Source organism: Canis lupus, chromosome 20 (genome assembly GCF_048164855.1).
Source record: "Canis lupus baileyi chromosome 20, mCanLup2.hap1, whole genome shotgun sequence".
In the NCBI taxonomy this organism is placed as follows: domain Eukaryota; kingdom Metazoa; phylum Chordata; class Mammalia; order Carnivora; family Canidae; genus Canis; species Canis lupus.
The window spans coordinates 20,868,008-20,890,386 of record NC_132857.1 but is presented as its reverse complement, the minus strand read 5'-3'; the positions used below and the strand labels follow the sequence as shown (position 1 = coordinate 20,890,386).

At 38.5% G+C, this 22,379-nt stretch overlaps 1 long non-coding RNA gene across 1 annotated transcript in view; it reads left to right on the top strand.

Moving 5' to 3' along the window:
* The window catches only part of LOC140611739 (uncharacterized), a 49,812-nt gene that overhangs the window by 4,869 nt on the left and 22,564 nt on the right, over window positions 1–22,379 (top strand). The window contains exons 3-4 of the long non-coding RNA XR_012012879.1: window positions 6,937–7,110; window positions 20,121–20,267. This is a non-coding gene — a long non-coding RNA (uncharacterized lncRNA). The remainder of the gene's footprint in view (window positions 1–6,936; window positions 7,111–20,120; window positions 20,268–22,379) is intronic.

Here is a 22,379-nt window from a genome sequence, read left to right as displayed (position 1 = left end):
AAGGTTTAAGAAACTACTGCTTGTTGATTTTTGGTATAGCACCAAAGAAGAATATCCAGAATTATTAAGAGTGTTATTAAAATGCTGCTTCGTTTTCCAACTACATGTCTGTGTGAAATGGGATATTCTTCATCTACTTCAAACAAAACAACATATTGCAATACAGATTGAATATAGAAGTGATATGAGAATCCAGCTGTCTTCTACTAAGCCAGACATTAAAGAGACTTGCAAAAATGTAAAACAATGCCACTTTTCTCACTAAATTATTTTCTTTGGGAAATATAGTTATTTCCAGAAAAAAATGTTATGTTAACATGTAGCAGCTATACCACAGTTATTTTAAAGTATATTTATGAATATTTTTAAAATGTATGTTTTAATTTCTAGCACAGTGAATACCGATAGCAATAACCCACATAAACCAAAGTTCCTTGGGATCCTCAATGATTTTAAGACTGTAAAGTGTTCCTGAGAACCACTGTCAGATGGAATAGGCTCAATCATGAGAATAGATTAAAACATTATCAATAAACTGAAAGATAATTGTTGGAAAGTCTATATAACTCCTGAAGTTTGGATTAAGCACTATCATACTCCTGGCCATACCACTGAATCAGTACTGGGCATTCTTTTGTTGGCACAATTTCAATCCCTTCCCCACCCCACCCCACCCTCTCCATGGTAAGGGTTGTTGCACAATTCTTGAAGTGGTTCTCTAAAGTTCCTTTGAAATTAATGGTTACCTCTAATGTGATGACTCTAACACCCTGAACCAATGTAAAGGTGAAACATTAAGCCTGAGTCACCCTTCATTCTTCCTGAGGGCATTCATTCACATAATAAATATTTGTTAAGCACCCACTATATGTCATGCATTATTCTGACTGCTGGAATAAGAGAATAGACAGAGCCCTTGTTCTCCAGAAGCTGAAGAATTAGGTAATTGCTTTGTGATATAATAAGGGGTGTGTGTGCTATGCAGTCCATGAGGAGGATGCGGGTGGACATCAGGAAAAGATTCTTGAAGAAAGTAACATCTAAGTAGAGACCCAAAAGATGGATTGGTCATTTTGGACTACAGGATGGGGCTGTGGAGTCAATAAGAGTTGGAAGGAAGAAAAAACATATAGGGACTATTACCTACTGGAGATACATGTTACATTAGGGAGTGACATATTTAGGGAATATTACAAAGAAGCCATTACAATAGAAAATTGCCTTAATTAAATCACTTTAATTTTAAAGGTGTAGATAAGATCAACATAATTTCCTTGAGTTTTAGTTTGTTTGAGAATTAGAATGGTATATTTAAAAGTTACTCTAGGGCAGCCCAGGTGGCTCAGCGGTTTAGCGCTGCCTTGGGCTCAGGGCCTGATCCTGGAGACCCGGGATCGAGTCCCACGTCGGGCTCCCTGCATGGAGTCTGCTTCTCCCTCTGCCTCTCTCTGTCTCTCTGTGTGTCTCATGAATAAATAAATATCTTTAAAAAACAAACGTAAAAAAATAAAAGTTACTCTAGTACAGTGAAATTAATTTAACTTAAATCAGAATCACCATTATCTTACGAAAGAATCAATGGATTAAAAATATTTAACATTTTATTAAAAACCTCAAACATAATTTTGCATAGACTTTTAAAGATTAATTTAGTACATTGAAAAGATTATTTACTTTGTTCAAGGCAGTGTGCTCACTGCTGAAAGAGATACCAAAATATACATAGAATAGTATTCGCCCAGGACAACTCTGAAAGAAGAGTTCATACTTCTTTCCTTTCTTTAGACATTCAAGAAATATTTATCTGTGAGATCCTGAGGCTGGGCTTTTAAAAAGACAGATGTTGCCCCTGCCCTCAGAGAGCTTACAGCACAATAGAGCCAAATCAGTTGGCTTTCCAATTTCGGTCACAACATTAGACACCAATGGATAATTGCCAAAGGAGTAGTAAACATTATAAAACAGAACTTACTCACTTTGGGAAAGGTTTGGATTGATGGAGAAGAAGGCGAGAGCATCAAAGCCACAGCAATATCGTTGGTAGAGAGTCGGAGGAAGAAATACCCAGAGGCAGTGAAGAGTACATTTTGGCTAGGATAGATTTTGCTAATGGAATTAATATAGAAAAAGAAATTAGATACATACATAGATTGGGCAGATTGGAGTGATCATGTTAAAAGAGGTTTAGACTTGTTCCTCTTGGCAATGGGAAAACTTAAATAAATAAACATTAAAGCAAGCACCATTTGCCACACTTAAGAAGGACACTCCTGGTTTGTCAAAGAGGCATTCTTTTGATTATAGTAAATGAGGGCCTCTTACAAAACATCCCCTATTTGTCTTACTTCAAGGTATATATCTGTCCATTCACTGCATTTCAGTATATATTTTAATATATGAAATTAATAAAAGCAACATTTTTGATATATTACACTTTATCAGTTATGTGCTGGGAAAACTAAAACATGTCTAAATGTCAATCCAGAAAACATTTCCTGAGAACCTCCTATGTTCCAGAAGAAGGAATCAGACATTGAGTCTCAGCCTGTGGTGTCCTATCACTATTTTTTGGTCCAGGCTGGTTGACCAAATCAGCACGGATTGCTGTTTTCAGTACCCTGCACCAGATCAATTATATAGCAGTGACCAACAGTGCAAGCCTAAGCTAGCAGTGATATTGTAAAGGATACTAAAGTTCTAGGCACACAAAAAGGGAGAGAGGAGAAAAGTCTGGAGTACAAAAGGAGCTGAAAGAAACAGGGATAAGGATGCTTTCTTAGCTATAACAGGGAGTCCAGGGGTATGTGATTAATATGTTCCTATAATGTGGGATTATTTAAAAATTGCTTTATTTTCTATATTTCATGGCTTGTTTAGGCACAGCTAAAAAGAAAACTCTTTCATGTGGGCAATTTAGCCCAAGTGCCTGATAGTTCCATGCAATGATATCATACGCCTTAAGGCCACACAGACACAAAGCCTGGTTATTTTTTAAATGTTGTGAAGCTGAATGGCATGAGATAGAGAGGAAAAAAACACAGACTTCTGAGTCAGAGGTCTTGGGTATGATTTCCTACATTGCCTCTTAATAACTCTGTCGTGTGTGAACTCGGAGAATTATTTAATCCCTCTGAGGCTCTGTTTTCTTATCTGTAAAATGGGGAGAGTAAAATTTCTCCGATAGGGTTACTATCAGAATTAGACTGTTTTAAATATGTAAACTGCCTGATACAAAGATAACACACTAAATAATTGGCAGTTCTTATTCCCTGGATTTAATTTGCCTTAAATTTAAATTCAATTTGCATAAATCATTTGTCCCTATGTAAGCAGAAAAACCATTTTTAAGTGAAAAAATAACATGAATGGAACATTTAGAACCTACTTGTTAGGATGAAAAGAACATAATTTTCCCTAGTTCTCAGATGAGGAAACAGATTTATTTTTTTTAAAGATTTATTTATTTATTTATGATAGACATAGAGAGAGGCAGAGACACAGGAGGAGGGAGAAGCAGGCTCCATGCCAGGAGCCCGACGTGGGACTCGATCCCGGGACTCCAGGATCGGGCCCTGGACCAAAGGCAGGTGCTAAACCCCTGAGCCACCCGGGGATCCCCAAGGAAACAGATTTAGAGGCACAAGTGACTAGGCTGGGGTCTGATCCAAAGCCCCTGCCCTTAACCAACTCTCCAGGCTGTCCTGATATGTTACCTGAAGCCCTTCTAGCAACTGTTTTCACAGATTCATTTTTCCTTTTTTGGTGCTGTCGTATTAATGGGCAATTTTTAAAAGAAGATCTTACCACAGAATCTGATTTGGTGGCTCCTTGTTGGCACTCCATAAGAGCAACTGTAACCACACAAACTGTTTCCACAAAAGCATACCGATTGATCAGTTCTAGCCACAAACCTCTTAGGTCCCAAGTCTAGAAGGTTAAACCAGAGGGAGGTGGAGTAGTCCAGACTGAGTTAGCTGCCTGAGTTTTTTACTAGACAACCATTGAAACTCCGTCTTATCGACCTAGCATGGGTGCTTCCCTAAAGGTATTTAACACATTTTGTCTATGAAAAATGGCATGGATAGGAGGCCTAACACAATTTTAAAAATCTTAACATGTGCAGCTCACAAAAAGTAGGCATATGATTATATGTGCCTGTGATTCAACCAGTTTTCATGACTAGTACCTTGTTAACCCTAGAGCTCAATTACTTTAAAAAAAAAAAAAGAAGGCATCTCCTCATTAACCTTTGACTGTCTAATCCTTATATTAATTGAGTGGTATCTACATGCCTGCTACTGTTAGCACTCACTAGTCCTCACAAGAGCCATCTCCCAGAGGTATTATTACAATCCCCATTTTCCAGATGAAGCTACTGAGGCTATCAGATTTTCTCATATTTCTTGCCAACAAGAAATCTGAACCCAGGCATCATTTTTTTCTATGACACTCTCTTCTCTTCTTTTAGAATAGATTCAAGGTGGTCCCTCACAAATGTGAGGAATGAACTAAATAATGAAAGGATGTTAACTCCAGTCATATCGACATCCATTCTCAGCCTTGCCTTTTCTTTCCTTTTCTTTTCTTTTCTTTTCTTTTCTTTTCTTTTCTTTTCTTTTCTTTTCTTTTCTTTCCTTTTTTTTTAATATTTTATTTATTTATTTATTTGACAGAGAGCAAGAGAGCACAAGCAGGGGGAGTAGCAGAGGGAGGTGGAGAAACAGGCTCTCCGCTGAGCAGGGAGCCCAACAGGGAGACTTGATCCAAGGACCCTGGGATCATGGCCTGAGTCAAAGGCTTGGGCTTAATCAATTGAGCCACCCAGGTGCCCTTCAGCTATTTCTTGTAAACATGTTCCCTTTGAGAAAATAAAACTTTTCTTGAATAGAAGAGCATTATTTAAAAATTCCATTAAGCTTCTTTATGTGTGTTATCAGACTCAAATATACCAAATTCCTTATTGGATTAGAGCAGCTAAGGCTGGATTTTGTCACATTTCTAGTTTTACATACCACATCTAGGAAAGAAAAGTATTAATATTTACTTCAGTGTGCCAAATCAGATTCTGTCGTAAAACTAGATCAAATATGAATCACTACTCTGTAAAATTCAAAATCTGTATGTTCAAGATAATGAGAAACAGAGGCAGTTCTCATTTTCTGAGCATGACTTCTCAACTCTCATTATGCTCTATTGAAGAAAAAGATTGCATTATTTCGGGTCATGTAAAAGGAGTAAAGCCATTTTTTTCTGGATAATAAATTGTAATTGAATCACTGGAATTATTTTGGGAAAACAGCTTCCATTCCAACAGAGTCCTATATGACTCTGAAAACTCCTGGTGTTACAAAGGAAAATTATGATTTGTGCTAATGTAAGCTTGGATGATTTAACCTAAATCATCTTCATTCTTCGGATTAATCCTTATATGACATTCTCTCCCTATAGAATATAATCAATATAGAACCTCGAATTTTTCTCTTTTGTCTTCGTAGCATTTTGTCACTAGCTCTAAAGTACCTACATTTCTCTTAACATGACAATCATAGTGGGGGTGTATTCATTCCAATCCCCAAGCCTTAAACTGCTCAGTCAAAATCTGAGGGAATTCCCATTGTGAAGAGACAAGCTGAGTGGTTGGACATTTTTTCTGCAATTAGAAGAAAATAATGTGAACATTCAAATAGTTTGGAAATTCAGAGGTCATTTGAAATATTAAACTCCAAAGAACTCATTTGTGCATCTGTCAAAACGTAGAAAAATCATTCTGATTTTGAAAGAACTTTTCAATGACCTTATCTATGTGGGAAATTGCACACTGACCTATGAGGAATATGTAATTTGTGTTAAACACCGAGTCTCATTCAAAAACTAAAGATAATCTTAGATCCAATCAATTCTAGACCAGAATGTTTGAAGTTTGACCGAGAAAGTTCTTGAGGGAATAAGGGATACACATTCGGCAGGATCCAAGTGCAGAAAGACCTTCAAAAGTGCTAAAATGTCTGACTCTGTCTTTGCATGAGCAAACACATTAGGAGCTTCCTATTTGTTCTTCCTTGGTATTTGGAGGCAAGTCCAGCAAGACACACGTAGGGGAAGAAACACAATAATAATAAGAAGAAAGATGACGGGAAATAGAGATAGGAGTGAAGAAAAGGAGAGAGAGTCACTAAGAGTATAAGATAGAGTCATGAGAGGGTAAAGACAGGTAGAAAAATGGTTAAGGTGAAGGACGGTGGTAGAGGGTATGAAGAGAAGATTTAACAAGTGAAGAAGGCAGGAAAAGAAAGACCGAATGCATCAGTGGAGTGTAGAAATCCAAGAAAAAAAGGGGTGATATGTGACTTAGCACCAAATCTAGAGGTAACATTGTAAAGCCAATATTTATACAACGGAAAACAAAGTGGAGTCGGACAATGACAGTTACTGGTGGTGGATGTGGGCAGGGTAACACATTTCAAGAATTTGGATCTCCTTACCAGTTAGGAAAGCTTCAAAGAAGAGTTGGGTTGTCCTCTGAGTGAAAGGAAAAAGAATAGAAGGCAGAAACAGGGAGGGTCTTGAAGGTAGAGGAGTCCTCTTAGGAAAAAGAGAGAAAGTAAATTGAATTGTATATTTGCACCAAGTGGGATTTGAGCCAATATGCCTTAAAGCAGAATTTCCCCAATGTTTTCTGTATTTAAACATAGCTTCTACTATTACTTGGTTTGTTTAAACTGTAGACCTCCTTCTTCTTTTTCTTTTTCTTTTTTCTTTTCTTTTCTTTTTTTTTTTTTTTACTAACTAGCTTATTTAAAAGGGAAATTAACAACCTAAACAGTAATACCTGTTTCATATACAAGTCACATTTTTCTTTTCTCATTAAATAAATAAAATATTTGCCATGGAACCAATCTAAAGTAATATCTCATGCCATTGCTGTTTTGTACACAGATGAAATGAGCTGGTCCTACACTGAGAAGACAGGAGGGATCTTGTCTAATCCACTGTGTTGGAAAGCTCCTGAAAGATCCTAAAGAGACAGGAAATACAGGAGAGCAATGCGTGGTGAACCCCACAGCCTGGAAGAAAGGAGGCTGAGATGAGGAAGTGGCCCCTTGACATCTGGTATGGTGGTGTCTCTCACACTGTCACTTCTGTCTCATTCTATTGATCAAAGCACCTCACAAAGCCAGGGTGGAGTCAAGAAGTGAGGGAGTAGACTCCATTCCTCGATGGGAGGAGCTGTAAGGAATTTGTGGCCATTTTCAGTCCACCTTGACTCATATAATCACAGGCTCAAAAACTCAACAGAGAGTCATCAACAGAATTCAAAAGGGGTGACATTAATATAGAAAGTCATTTTCATGGTTTTTTTTTGAGACATATATGTTTGGCGTTGCATTTTACAGAATTAGGTCAGGTAGGAGAGGAATAGGTAGAGGGACAGTTTTATTCTAACTCTTGCTTTTATTTATTTTTTTATTTGGGATGCCAGTTCTGGTAGATCCAATTTGACATAAATACACATGCTCACGTAAACACCCCCGCCGCCCCAGGTCTATTGCAGGTTTCTTGCACTATCTTAGTTCCACTACACTAGAAAATCATTTTTATGATATGAATGGGAAGAACCAACTTAATTTATTTTACCTAAAAGTAAACACAAAATGTCTTGTTTTTATATGACATCTTTCTGTGGGCGCTACACTGAACTCAAGCATTTAAAGGTCAAAAGAAAATCATTTAAGGTAGAAGAATAGTTCTACTTCGCGTGGAGATGGAGAAAGAATTTTATATTCCACTTAATTCTTCACTAAGAGGCCTATCGTGTTTTATTGAATACTTCTAGAATATTGTTGTTACCTCGAAAGTATAGAAGAGAATAATCTATACATCCTATTGACCAATATTTAAGAAGCAGTGGAAAGTTCGCAAATCTTCCTAAAACAATGAGAAAACGTTCATTTTTACTACCTCATTGCCTAGCAATGCTTGGAAATGATTCTTTTCCTGAAGTCTAAACATGTCAGAGGCCCCCCCCTTTTTATTTATTTATTATTTTTTATTTATTTATTTATTTATTTATTTATTTATTATGATAGACATAGAGAGAGAGAGAGGCAGAGACACAGGAGGAGGGAGAAGCAGGCTCCATGCAGGGAGCCTATGTGGGACTCGAACCCGGGACTCCAGGATCACGCCCTGGGCTGAAGGCAGGGCTATACCGCTGAGCCACCCAGGGATCCCCAGAGGACCCCTTTTGAATATACAAATGTGCATGTTGCAGATGTAATATATATCATTTTGTGCCTGGTATGAAGCTCTTCTCGCTCCATTTTGTACCCACCTCCCAGTCCCTCCCCTGCTTTGTAGGGTTGAGATGGGACCCTGCGCAACCCACTTCTGCTTTGCAGGCTGCTGGGGTCAGGTTCCCCCCGGGGGGTGAGGGCAGGCAGGGTGCCAGGCTGTAGGGAGAGAAGGAACACCTCCCTCCGCAGTGCTTCTGCCCTTGGCAGTGGCAGGATTTTGCAGCAGCTGCAGAGGGGCCCAGGCAGCTTCGTGACACCCTCTCAGGGACACGCTGCGGGCCTTTGGAGGGTGGGGGTCGGGGTTCGGTCGGGGTTCCCAGGCCAGTGGGGCCCCCTCTGAGACGGCAGCATGAGCCCGATGGGGCCTCCCCTCCGCCAATTCCTCCAGGCTTCTGCTTCTGCCTCCCACCTTTAACAATCCCACCTCCCCTCTGGGGTGCGGTGGGAACCACTACTTTCTCCCCTACTACCTCGGTGAGACCTCAGTGCACCCCCCCCCTTTTTTGCCCCTCCTGTGCCCTTTCCAATTTCATGCTTGGTTATATTGAATCCTGTTTTTAAAAAACAGATCTGATTTCTTTATAGATCTTGGATGCTAGCTAGCCCTTTATCTGATTTCTGTTTTCTGATGGATCCCGACTGATACACAGTTTCTTTTCCTTTCCTTTCCTTTTTTTAAAGATTTTTATTTATTTGCTTATGAGGGGCAGAGACATAGGCAGAGGGAAAAGCAGGCTCCTTGTGGGGAGCCCCATGCGGGACTCGATCCGAGGACCCCGGCCGGGATCATGACCTGAGCCAAAGGCAGACGCTCAACCACTGAGCCACCCAGGTGCCCCGTTACATTGTTTCTTGTGTGAAAAGAAATTTGAATTTTTACATTGGCTCCATTCTTTTTTTTAAGATTTTATTTATTTATTTATGAGAGACACAGAAAGAGAGGCAGAGATATAGTCAGAGGGAGGAGAAGCAGGCTCTCATGCAAGGAGCCCCATGTGGGGTGGGACTCGATCCTGGGAATCCGGTGTCAGGCCCTGAGCCCAAGGCCGATGTTCAACCGCTGAGCCACTCAGGCGTCCCATGCTGGCTCCATTCTTACTAAAGGAATTTTGTTCATAGGGCAGCTAACCTAGATGACGAAGTGACAATATAATGGTAATCTTGATCCTTCGAGGCACGATCTTTGAAGTTCAGGATGTACCTCCCAGAAGGCTTTAAAGAATACAATCTTGAAGAAGTTTCAGGGCTTACCACATTCGGAGTAGTTGAAGATTAGCGAGACTCTCTGATATGGAAGCTACAGAATGTAACGCAGACTTCTCACCTAAAAATTCGAAAGCGCTCTGTCCCACGGACCCTGCAATCCATCTGAGCCATAACCTTGTGAATCCAGTAGGATGTAAATATCATAGACGTGTCAGCCAAAGATTCAGATTGCTTCAGGTATACTTGTTTCAAGCTAACATAGGGGAAAATCCAAAGAAGTCATTTTAAATACATCTAAACTAAGCAAGCCTTGTAGAAGAAAACAAAAACAATTGATTGCCCATGGATCGCAGCTTTGGTTGGAATGTGTGAGCATAGGGACCATTTAAGTTGTTATGGTTCTGAGCAGAAGATGTAGCAACTTCAGGCTTCATGGGGTCCTGGGTTCCCTGCGGCATTGCGTGCTGAGAATGATGGTCTTTTCAGACTTGTGACAGAATTTTTCTCAGTGACCAAGTGACTCTTGGTAGTAAATACGGTTAAGAGAGCAAGTAGGCCAACTGTAAGTGTCAGCTCTGGTGTTGCTGGCTTCCAGGGTGTTAAGTGGAACCGTAGGCTGGAGGAAGGCCTGGGGGGCAGTTGAAGAGTTATTAAAAGGTATGTAATAAATTTCTTATAAACATAATATCTGTAGGAATATAAACTAAAAACTGATGATGCCTGTCCTGAATGAGGGATCTGAGTGGCTGGAAAGAAGACTGGGAGAGGACTTGCCTGTTACTGTGCATTTGTATTTTTTGAATTAGATGCAAAGTTTATATATTACCTATTAAAAATTAAAAAAGATGTTTAATCCATATTTGTATTGTTCTGTACAGTTTCCAGATGGCTCCAACTTCTATGAGTCTCTCTGCTCCCACAGAAAGCCTGTGAGGTACATGTGGCCGGATTCTCCTCATCTTATGCATGTGAAAACTGAGAATGCAAATGTCTGACTTCCTCAGGGTCATGCAATCAGTTAAAGCTTAGGTTAAAAACCAGGGTTTCTTGCTCCAAATTGTTCTTTCCATCATATTGCACTGCCTTAGGTGTGCAAAGGATTACAAAACAGATTGGGCGGAAAAAAAAAATCTGCCTTTTACAAACCAGTTTACAGGCCAAACTTGGGGCCATGTATCCCTCGATGCCTGCTGGGAAGACTTCCTGTAGCCACAGTAATGTACAGACCAGAAAGCAGATAAAAGCTCCATGCTATGTGCATTAAACTGATGATATTTAATTTGTTGGTTAAACATTAACTGATAATCATAATGATATCCCTCCTTTACCAGTTCAGGGTTGAGGATCTTACATGCATTATTTGCAGTCTTAGCCAAGGTATTACAAATAGCTCTTCTCCCCATTTTGTAGTTGGGGTAATTGAGATACAAAAAAGTCACATCACCAACATATGAGGTTAAAAAAAATTATAAGGCTAGGATTTGTCTTCAGTTCATCTTTCCCAAAGTCCATTCCGTTTTCATAGCGCCAGGCTAGTTGCTTTTGTGGATACATAGGTAAGTAATGGAACAACTATCTTAAACATAGAAGTGTTGTTGTGGAGAAGAGTAGAAGGTAGAGCAGAGAAAAGACAAGTTGGTAAACCCAAGTATGATAAAAGGAGTCCGAGCAAAGTGCCATAAGGAGGAAGCAATCTCCGTCTCCTTTGTGTGAGTTGGACAGGGCTTCATGATAGACTGAGGATGTGAAATAAACACTGAAGAACTACTGAGAAATTGAAATATGGAGGGGACTTGGAGTCATGAATAGGAGGAACGTGACGCATTGCAGATGAAATGTGTGAATGTTTTTATGGCTGGCCAGTGCCTGAAACATAAACTATGTTAATAAAAAGAAAAATTTGTCTGCTGGTTTCCCAAGGTCAGGTCCCTAAGCTGCAGGAGTCATAGCTGAGATGCTGGAGACCAAACCCCCTCAGGAGAAAATACTTACTTACATACATAGGTATATAATTTTTAAAATGTTGAAATGCATATAAGGTGACAAAGAAGGCAAAGAAAGTTTGAGAGCCCCTCTCCCCCAACTGTCTATCATATCTGTCTTGGATGAGCTAGGAGCTATAGTAATCTCTTATTGAGGTAATTCCTTAGTGCTTGATTGTGATCAAAACAAAACAAGATAACCCCTAACACTATTAAGGCCCATAAGAATGCCCAAGTCATGCTTTGCTATGTCAGCCGGCTCTCTTCAAGCTCAGGGACAACGGCAGAATCCAGAATTCCTGTTGCCAAATATCCACTTCCCTTAATTTAGAATAGCTTGAGTAGCTTTCCAACTCTGCTTTTTAGATAGCTTGGACCTTTGAAAAGACTTCAGGGATTCCACAAGGAAGTTTTAAATTGCCTGAAAAACTCATCCACTGATTTTATTTTATTTTATTTTATTTTATTTTATTTTATTTTATTTTATTTTATTTTATTTTATTCTATTTATTATTATTATTTTTTTTTTTTACTGTGGTTCCAGATAAGATTTTATTGTTAGTAGTAATAGTATTTCTTTATAGACCCAGCTAGGCAACATATGTCCTTGAAATACATTCTCAATGTTGCAAGACTTAGAAATTCTGGGCCAGGTGGAGGGCAGTCACACGAAGTGCAAATGAAGGGAAATGAAGGTGGTCAGCAACAACACAGTGTAATGGAACAAGCCCTGTATTGGAAGCTGTGACAGTGGTTTCCACTATGATCCTACTAACAAGATGGGGGATTTGCTCTTATGTGATGGAGTGACCTGAACAATGAAATCTGACCTCTTGGGACTCCCTTTTCCTTATCTATACAGTGAAAGGATTGAGAAAGATGGCTGTCTCTTGTCCAGCTATTGCCAGTTTGGTACTGAATACTTTCTAGGATTAAAGAACACTGTTATTTATTTATTTTTTTTATCCAGTTAGCTATTTTAGACAGTTAAAAATGTTCATTTCATGTGAATCTATAAACTGAATTGAAGAATTCACTTTAATTTGTGAATGACTAGAATTGTCCAGCACAAAGTAAAGTGATTTTTCCAGTAATTCAATATAACCTGTATTAATTGCTTCTTCAATACAAATGTTACAATGTATAAGTATATACACAGGCTGGCTTTAAATTTATGGAATATACAGACTGTCTCCTAGCCAATTCATTTATTTTGATCCTCTTAAAGGTCGTTGTTGATTACGATAAGATGACCCGAATGTTATGACATGGTAACCTGTGTAGACTTGCCCATCTGTGTATTGTCAAAATACAATTTGATAGAATTGCCTACTATTCCATGATAGAGCTTATGTGTTATGACCATGTGGTCAACTTCTTAAATGAAATCACTATTGTTTACAGTTAGTTACATGGCAAAAACAAACCACCACCAACAGAAAAACAAAACAAAACAAAACAAAAAAAAACCCAAGAAACAAAAAACAAAACAACACTCAAACCAGAAAACTATTAACCAACCACAAATGGCCTTTTTCTCCTCAGAGTGATAGGTTTGATTACTTTTCAAAATTCATCACATATTATTTCATTATTGAGCACCTACAGTCACTTCAATATATATTATTCACTGTTATGTGCCAGGCTGTGTATTAGCACTATGGTTACAGCTGTGCAAAAAATAGAGTCCCTGTATACTCTGTATACCAATTCCTGTACACAAGTCCCTGTATACCATTTCCTGAGCATACCAGTGTTTGTAAATAGGCAAGAACAATTAATTACAATCTATAAAGTGTAAGATGCCATTAGAGGTACATAGGACAAATATCTGACCCAGGTGAGGTAGGTAAATAGAGATTTTCTAGAGGAAGAGATGTATAAGCTGAGAGGCCTGGTAGATGGGAAGGAGTAAGAGGTTAAGAGATATGAATAAGGCTGATCTAGACCTAGGAACAGAACAGGAAAGGGCCTGAGGTGAGAGAGCGTGGTATGTTGAGGGAACTCAAAAATCTCAGAAGAGCTGGAATGTTGGGTTTTCAGGGGTGTGACAACAGATGAGGCCAGAGAAGTGAGCAGTGCTCAGGTTATGTACACTATTGTAAACGATTTTAAGGAAGTTGGATTTTGTTCTATAAGTCTTTAGAGTGATTGATGTGTTTAACCAAGGGGGATAATCAGATTTGTATTTGTCAAGTTTACTCAACCTTCAATGTGGAAAATGCATTGCCAGAAACCAAGGCTAGCGGTGGAGTGGGTTACAAGACATGGTAGAAATCCTAGTGAGAAATTATGGTGGTCTTTTTTTTTTTTTTTAATTCTTTCTTTTTTTTTAAGATTTATTTATTTATTTATTCATGATAGACATAGAGAGAGGCAGAGACACAGGAAGAGGAGAAAGCAGGCTCCATGCAGGGAGCCCGATGCGGAACTCGATCCCGGGACCTAGGATCGCGCCCTGGGCCAAAAGCAGGCGCTAAACCACTGGGCCACCTAGGGATCCCCCGAAATTATGGTGGTCTTAACCGGGATAATGGGAGAGAGATTGGAGAAGAGAGGCCATATTCAAAACTTTTCTAGTTGGTAGAACCAGCAGGACTTAGTGTTTGGCTGATTTTTTGGAATAAAAGAGAGAAACAATTCAGGGAAGATACTCTGGCTTCTGGCTTGGGAAGCTTAATAACTGGTACTGCCTTTCAACGTGTTGAGGAACAAAAAATAAGCAACAGATTTGGGGGAAGAGAGAAGATGTGATGAGTTTGTCTTGGAACATGTTGTACTTTGGGTGCATATGGACCATTCAAACAAAAGTCCAGCAGGTTTTATGTGAGTATAAAGCACAGAAGACAAGTCTAGGATGGAGATCAAACAAAAGATACACAAGTTTCCAATCTAGTAGCACCTGAAGCTGTAGATTGATGATGGCTCAGAGAAAGGCTTAGAACAGAAAGCCAAAGACAGTACATTGATTGATTGAAGTCCACTTTTTAAGAGATGGATTAAGGGACATCTGGGTGGCTCAGCCATTGGGCACATCTACCTTCGGCTCGGGACATGATCATGGAGTGCCAGGATCGAGTCCCGCATCGGGTTCCCTGCATGGAGCCTGCTTCTTCCTCTGCTTGTGTCTTTGCCTCTCTCTTTCTGTGTCTTTCATGAATAAAGAAATAAAAATCTTTAAAAAATAAGATATGGATTAAGGCACAAGAGGAAAAAGAGAAACATAAAATGTCATAGAAGTTCAAGGTAAGAGGGCACTTGAAAGAAGAAAGAATGGCCAATAGCATTAGGCGATGTAAAGAGGCCAAATAAGGAAAAGTTTAAGAAGTACTCATTGGATTTAGCAACCAGAAGGTCATTGGTGTCTGCTGTGGGGATAGCTTCACTTGAGTGATGGGGATGGAAGCCAGATCACATGGAGTTCCGAACCGAGTGAGGGCTGTAGTAGTGGTGACAGCATGTGTAGAAAACCCTCTCAAGAAGTTTGACTGTTAAGGAGAGAAGAGAGATAGAATGCTAATTGAAAGTGTGTATCAGATTGAAAAGAAGGCTTTAGGAAAGACTTAAGCATAATTAAAGCATAATTATATGCCCTTCCAAAGAAACCAATAAAGAAGAAAATAGCAGTGGCAGGAGATCCCTAAATAGGTGGGAAGGAGGATATGAGATGGTGTAGAAGCATTAGCCTCTACCAGGAAGAGGCAATCCCTCCCAGAAGCAGAAGGAAGGAATGATGATGGTCCAGATGGTTGGGTAACAGAAGATAGTGTGGTAAGAGCTTTCAAGACACAGAGATGAATATGCCAGGATCCCTGTTCCCTCTCGGTTTAGAGGAGGGAGATAAAACATACAAATAAATCTGTTATTAAGTAGAAAGTGATACATGACACGAATGACTTAAAAATGAAAGGCAATGAGTGGTAGCTCAGAGATTTAAAAGGTTGTTTCTGATTTGGGATGGAGTAGAATTTCATACAGGAGGCAAGATCTAAAATATGTCTTGAATTAGGCAAGAAACTCAGAGGTATAAAACATTATACAGGAAGAGAACAGTTTAAGCAAAGAGAACATGTCAATAAAATGAAGGTGGTATTTAGGGAATAGATAATATTTGAGTGAAATATATGATACATGGACTAGTAGATGATAAATCTCATCTGGAGCTCTGTTGAAGAAAGCCATCATGTCAGACCCAAGAGTTTGGAATTGGGTTTGTTCTCAATGAGTGGTGGGAGGTTATGGAATAATTAGTGTTTAAAAAATAGGATATTTGGGAATCATACTAGAAAGGTATGATATCATATTGAAAATTAAGACATGGAAAACACTGAATACTAAAAAAAAGGTCTATTAGAAATTTGAGAAATATTGATTAATGAATGAAGGGGTACTTGGATGGATGAACCAGGAAAGGAATGTGCACTTATTCTAACACTGGAATCAAGGGTTGTGTTGTTTTGCACTTACTACTAAAATCATGTGAGGAGGATGCCTTCAGCTCAATGTCTGCTTTTTATATCAAATCTCAACAGTGTGCAGTCATTTCTATAACAAACAGGCCCACAATCCCCTCATTGGTGAATTTAGTTGTCTAGTTTCAGGACTGGAAAATAAGCTTCTAGAAGTCTCAAAAGTAAATTTGACAAAGTGTGAATTGCCTTTGTATTTGTTCATATAATAGTCAAAACCTAATATTTGAAACTTCATTTTGACAAATGATTTATATGAAGAATGTAAAATTACTGTGGTAGTTTTTGAGAACCTTATTTTATTTACTAAATTTTACTGCCAAGTAAATTATGCAAGGAAGAATGTTTACTCTTAAAACTTTAAAAATATTTTTTCGATGGTGAGGGCTTTGAAAAACCCTTTAAGAAAGTATTATAACTATTTCAGTTTAATTTTTTTTAGTTTAAAATTTTTTAAAGATTAATTTATTTTATTCATGGGAGACACAGAGAGAGAGGCAGAGACATAGGCAGAGGGAGAAGCAGGCCCCTATGGGGAGCCCACTGTGGGATGATCCTGGGACCCTGGGATCACGCTCTGAGCTGAAGACAGAAGCTCAACCACTGAGCCACCCAGGCATCCCTCAGTTTAATTAAAAAACAAAACCCAAAACCAAAAAACCCAAAACAAAACAAAAAAACAAACAAAAAACTTTCCCTCTGCTTTTACAGAGAAAAAAGAACCAAAGTATTTTCAGTGACTTCATGCTGACTCAAACTTGCTTTATGAAAATCCTCACTTTTTGATATTTCGAGTTATAAAGAGTTTGCTGAGAGGCTGATTGATTTCTCTTTATCAATTGTTGAAAGTATTACACTTGTAGGATGACATGTAGAAGAAGCTTGTCATTAAATTGGAAGTTTGAACCCTCCAACTAGAATGCTTTTATATCACATCATAGCTTGGCTTCCTCAAAATTACACTTCTTAAAGATAAGTTAATAATGAACCCTAAAGCTATGTTTAATGATAAAACATAATATGCCATAAGGACATTAAGTAAATACTTTAAGAATATTAGTCATAAACATTATAGTAAGAAACCAACAAAAAACCTTGAGAAGTTGCCTTAAGTATACTAAACTGAGGGCAAACCATGACAAATTTCAGCTAATAAAGAGAATTTTTATATTCATGTCAGCAATTGCAAACAGGAGTGGAATGTAATTTGCAACTTTACTGTGTCACTCGCATTAGCAAATAGTAAAATAGACCCTTTAAATACAGTTGTGTACTCTGGACAAGAGTATGTGAATGCACAACAATACTGTGTTTTTGATGACTTGACAGCATTACCTAATAGACACTCATATTTAATCTCCATGTGTGTGTTTCCACACTGAGGGTTTTTATCAAGGGCTCGGTTTTTTTCCGAGCCCTTTAGCTTTAGGGTTTTTATTTAAGCTCTGTGAATTATTTCTGAGTCATTAAGCAAGTTCCCAGGATTCTTATTTTAAGGCAGATTTTATAACTAAGATATTTTCATTTGTTTTCATTAAACCCGTGAAATGCATAGGAAAAAAGTTTTAAAAAACAGAAGTCAGTTTTGAGATATCTTAACAAAAAGAGTCTTAAGAGATACAAACATTTTCAGAAGGTAAGCTGTCAAACGGCATTCATTTTAAGTTCCAATGTCATTTTTATTAAAAAAATAATTTGAAAAAAACGGGCATTATCTATCAGTTTTTATGATGTAATTTCCAGTGGGAAAGTTTTAGAAATGAGCTCTTTCCAAGGCATCGCTCTCATTCTTTTGAAACAATAGTTCCATCTAGTGGACATATTACTTAGAAACAAACCTTTAATTCCAAATGTTAGGTTTTTTGTGTTTTTTTTTTTTTTTTTTTTCTTTTAACGAAATCAGCATTGGAAGAAAATAACTAGAATAATAGAGATAATTTGTTTTAAATATTAAATTCACAAACAATGAACTAGAAACCAAATGATTAAGTTGGAAAACAAAAATGTTTACTTGTAAATAAAAACTTTCCTGTTTCTTTTTTTTTTTCTTTTTTTTTTTTTTTACGGTTTTATTTATTTACTCATGAGAGACACAGAGAAGAGAAGCAGAGACATAGGCAGAGGGAGATGCAGACTCCCTGTGAGGAGCCTGATGTGGGACTCGATCCCAGCACCGCAGGATCATGACCTGAGCCAAAGGTAGACGCTCAACCACTGAGCCACCCAGGTGCCCCAGTTTCCTGTGTTTAAGAACACAGGAGAAATTTGGCAAAAATTAGGGTTATTTCTTTAAGATTTTTATTTATTTATTTATTTGACAGAAAGAGAGAGAAAGAGCAAGTACACAAGCAGAGGGAGTTGCAGGCAGAGAGAGAAGCAGGCTTCTAGCTGGGCAGGGACCCCAAGGTGGGACTTGATCCCAAGACCCCAGGATCATGACCTGAGCTGAAGGCAGATGCTTAACTGACTTAGCCACCCAGGTGCCCCAAATTTGGCTCATTTAATCAGTGTAGAGAACTGAACTAGATGGCACTGGAGTGACTGAGATGAGTCTGGTACAAGTATTTCCAAACATAAAAGTAATAGAGATAATTTATTTGTTAATTTCCACAACCGCATTAATTGAGCTTCCACCCCAGCTAGGTACTGGCCCCTTTCTAGCACCTGGGATACCGACAGGTGATTTAGTCATAGGGCATGAGAGCGCCTACCTACCAATATCGCTGGCAGTACAAACTATGGGCCACATAAAAACTGGACCTCTGATAGTGGCTTAATCTGCAACACAATAGCAAAATAGCCAGTCTATTTAGATGTTTCATTCAAACATTAATCATTTGGAGGTATTCCTAAATATTAACGTGGTTGGATTTTTAAGATTGATCCGGCCCTGTGACTTCTAATTACATTATCTCTAAAAGTAGATTGAAGGCCTACAGAGTAAACTTCTAACCACTTGGAATAAAGTAAGCCTGAAGTCACAGTTCTTGTCATTATTATCTTCCTGAACTTAAAACCTGACTCTTCTGTGGACGGCTGTGTTAAGTAGACTTTTAACTAATTTCATTTCAAATCATCAAAATGGTTGATGGAATCATTATTTACTTTTAGTTTGGTTTAAAATTAAAATGATTAAGGTCTGGGCAAATCTTTTAAAATGTGCAGATTGTATTTCCAGGTGCAAGTGTCTTTGGATTAAGGCAGGGCATTTTCTGGCTCTCTCATACCCCTTATATTACTTGACTATGATTGGGTCAACCCAGAGCAGACAAACTGACTACAAAGGTGGTCTTAGGTTAAGTGGTATCTATGTACCTCTTTTTCTTTTTTTTTTTTTTTCACATGGGAACCAATTCTAGGGCCTCCCAATGTTATTCTTCAATTTAACCAAATGAGCCGATATTTCTCCTAGGATTCCCATATATTTGTGTGGTGACAAAATGCCACTTTGCAATTGTAAAAGAGTGGTTCAGTAACACGGTCCTTGGAAGTCTTCTCTCTAGGTCTCAGAAGTTAATTACCCTTGCCCTTTCAAGGGTGGAAGGAGTCTTACCAACTGTCTTTAATACTATATAAGTACTTTCTAGTATATAATCTTCAGAGTTATTCAGACAGACATGAATGGTCTTGAATCTCTAAATATATATTCTCTAACGTTTTTTCTCCATAGTAGAAGTTATAATCTAGACTTGAAGATGAACTTGCTGGATAGACCTTTTACTGAAATGTTAAATGGGTTAGAAAATTAAGGAGTGTTTTTGTGATCTATGCAAGTGATTGAAATCAAACTCTTAAGAGCAATGAGAGGAAAAAGTGAGAAAAAAGCCCCAACCTATGGCAATGGGATGAAGGAAGTAGCTCAGTTTGGAAATGTAGGGGCTGGAGTATGTGGCCATTTGGAAATAAAACTAATGACTACCAGTCACTCTTGTCTTGGCACCAAACATTGTACTAGGTACTCCATGTGTTGCCTCATTCGTCTCACAACTCTCTGGGCAACAGAAATTATTACATATTGATGCATTTAACAGTTAAAAAACTTGAGGTTTATAGGAATTAAATTACTTCTCCAAATCCACACAGAAAACGGGAGGCAGAAATGGCATTGTCTGACTCTAAATCTTTGGTTTGTTATGCTTTTATAGTGAAACTATTATCTTCACCTTCAGATGAAATGCTGATAAATAAAACTAACGGAACTTCATGGAAAGAGGTCGAAACCACTGTCGTACTGTCTTCAGAAAAAGCTTTACTATCCACAGCAGCATTATTCCCAATTGCCAAAAGGTGGAAACAACCTAAGTGTCCATCAACAGGTAAATGGATAAACAAATATGGTATGTACATGAAACAGAATATTATTCAGCCTTTAAAATGAGTGAAGTTCTTTTTTTTTTTTTTTTAAGAACCAAAGTTCTGACACATGCTACAACAGGTATGGATCTTGAAAACATAACGTGAATTAAGGCAGACACAAAAGGACAAATATTTTATGATTCTACTTATATGAGGTGCCCCTAGAATAGGCATATTCATAAATACTGAAGGTAGAATGGAGGTTACCAGAGGCTGTGGGGTGGGGAGACATAGGAAGTTATTGTTTAATGAGTACAGCTTGGGATGATAAAAAAAAATTCTGGGAATAGATAGTGGTGGCGGTGGTTATACAATATTGTAAATATAGTTAATGACACTGAACACTTAAAAATGGTTAAAATGGTAAAATTTTTGTTATGCATATTTTACCACAATTAAAATGAAAAAGAAGGGTGCCTGAGTGACTCAGTCTATTAAGTGTCTGACTCTTGATTTTGGCTCAGGTCATGATCTCAGGATTGTGAGATCCAGCCCCATGTCAGGCAACACACTAAACATGGAGCCTACATAAGATTCTCTCTCTCCCTCTCCCTTTGCCCCTCTGTGCCCCCCAACCCCCTGCATGCACTCTCTCTCTCTCTCTCAAGAAAGAGAGAGAGAATAAAGAAAAATGAAAACAAAAAAGAAGTCTTTATTGAGAATGAAAAAGATTTGAGGAACAAAATTTCCAAATAAAATTAGGAACAGTGGAGGTGAGTAAACTCTGCACTTGCAATACATCCAGAAAAGTTAGAGGGTAGAGCTTGAAAACTTCTGGGACTGAGTTGGGATCCAAGAATTCAGGCAAGTCTGAGTACAGATACTCAAAGGGAAAAGGGTAGACAAAACAGGGCCCTACCTAAAGAAAGTGTATTGATTTTCCTGTTAAGATCCTAATTAATCACTGAAACTGCTCCCAACTCAATCCAGGAACAGGAGACGTGGTGCTTTGCTTTCGCAAAAGCAAAATGGGCTGAATTGTAACCCTCTTCCCCCTCAATTCATATGTTGAAGCCCTGAACTCCAGGACCTCAGAATATGAGTGTCTGTGGAGACAAGATTTGTAAGGAGATGATTAATTTAAAATGAGGTCATAAAAAAATAAATAAATAAAAAATAAAATGAGGCCATTATGGTGGGCCTTCATCCAATCTGGTATCCATAAGCAGAGAAAATTTGGACACACAAGAAAGACACCAAGGAGGCTCACATACCAGAGGAAGGACCGTGTGAGGCCACAGGGAGAAGGTGGCCATCTGCAAGCCAAAGAGAAGAAACTAAGCATAGCAACACGTTCACCTTCAGAACTATGCGAAAATAAATTTCTGATGTGGTGTTTGCTCTGATGGCCCTAGCAGACTAAAACAAGTACAAAACTTGTTTCTTGAGGTCTTCTTGGTCTATGGTAGAGTAGTTTTATAGATGTAGGAGCTAATCTTTCATATGCTGTGCGGAAGAGGGACATTGAAGGGGGAAATGAAGGGCTACAACCCTAATAAAAATGGCTTTTGGGTGACTTGAGAGCAGCTGTCTGGAGAGGAAAGTGGTGGGACCATTTTCTACAAGTGTCATACATTCTCTGCTCTGGAGTTTCACTCATATAAGGCAAACTTCCCAGTATTCTTAGACTCTTGTTGCTGACTAGATTCGCATCTTAAGGATCCAGCCATGTTCATGCCTTTATCCTGTTCCCATGAAATGGAAGCAAATGCTGCTGCTGACAAATCACAAGTGGCTTGAATAGTTGAATAATCAAATTGTATTATTTAATCAGGAGTCAGCAAAATGAATGAGAGGAAATGGCATATTATTTTAGGCACAAAAATCAGGGAGCCTGATGTGGGACTCCATCCCGGGACTCCAGGATCACATCCTGGGCCGAAGGCAGGCACTAAACCACTGAGCCACCCAGGGATCCCCAAGAGCATGAGTTTTTGAATTGATTAGAATTCTATACAAAGAAAACTGCTGGCCCAGGGCCCTTTGAGGAAGGTCCAATTCCTGGCCTGGTGACCACTTTATTCTTTGCCTGGTTGCTTGTTTGCATCTTCCTCCTTTGCTTCCTTCCATGA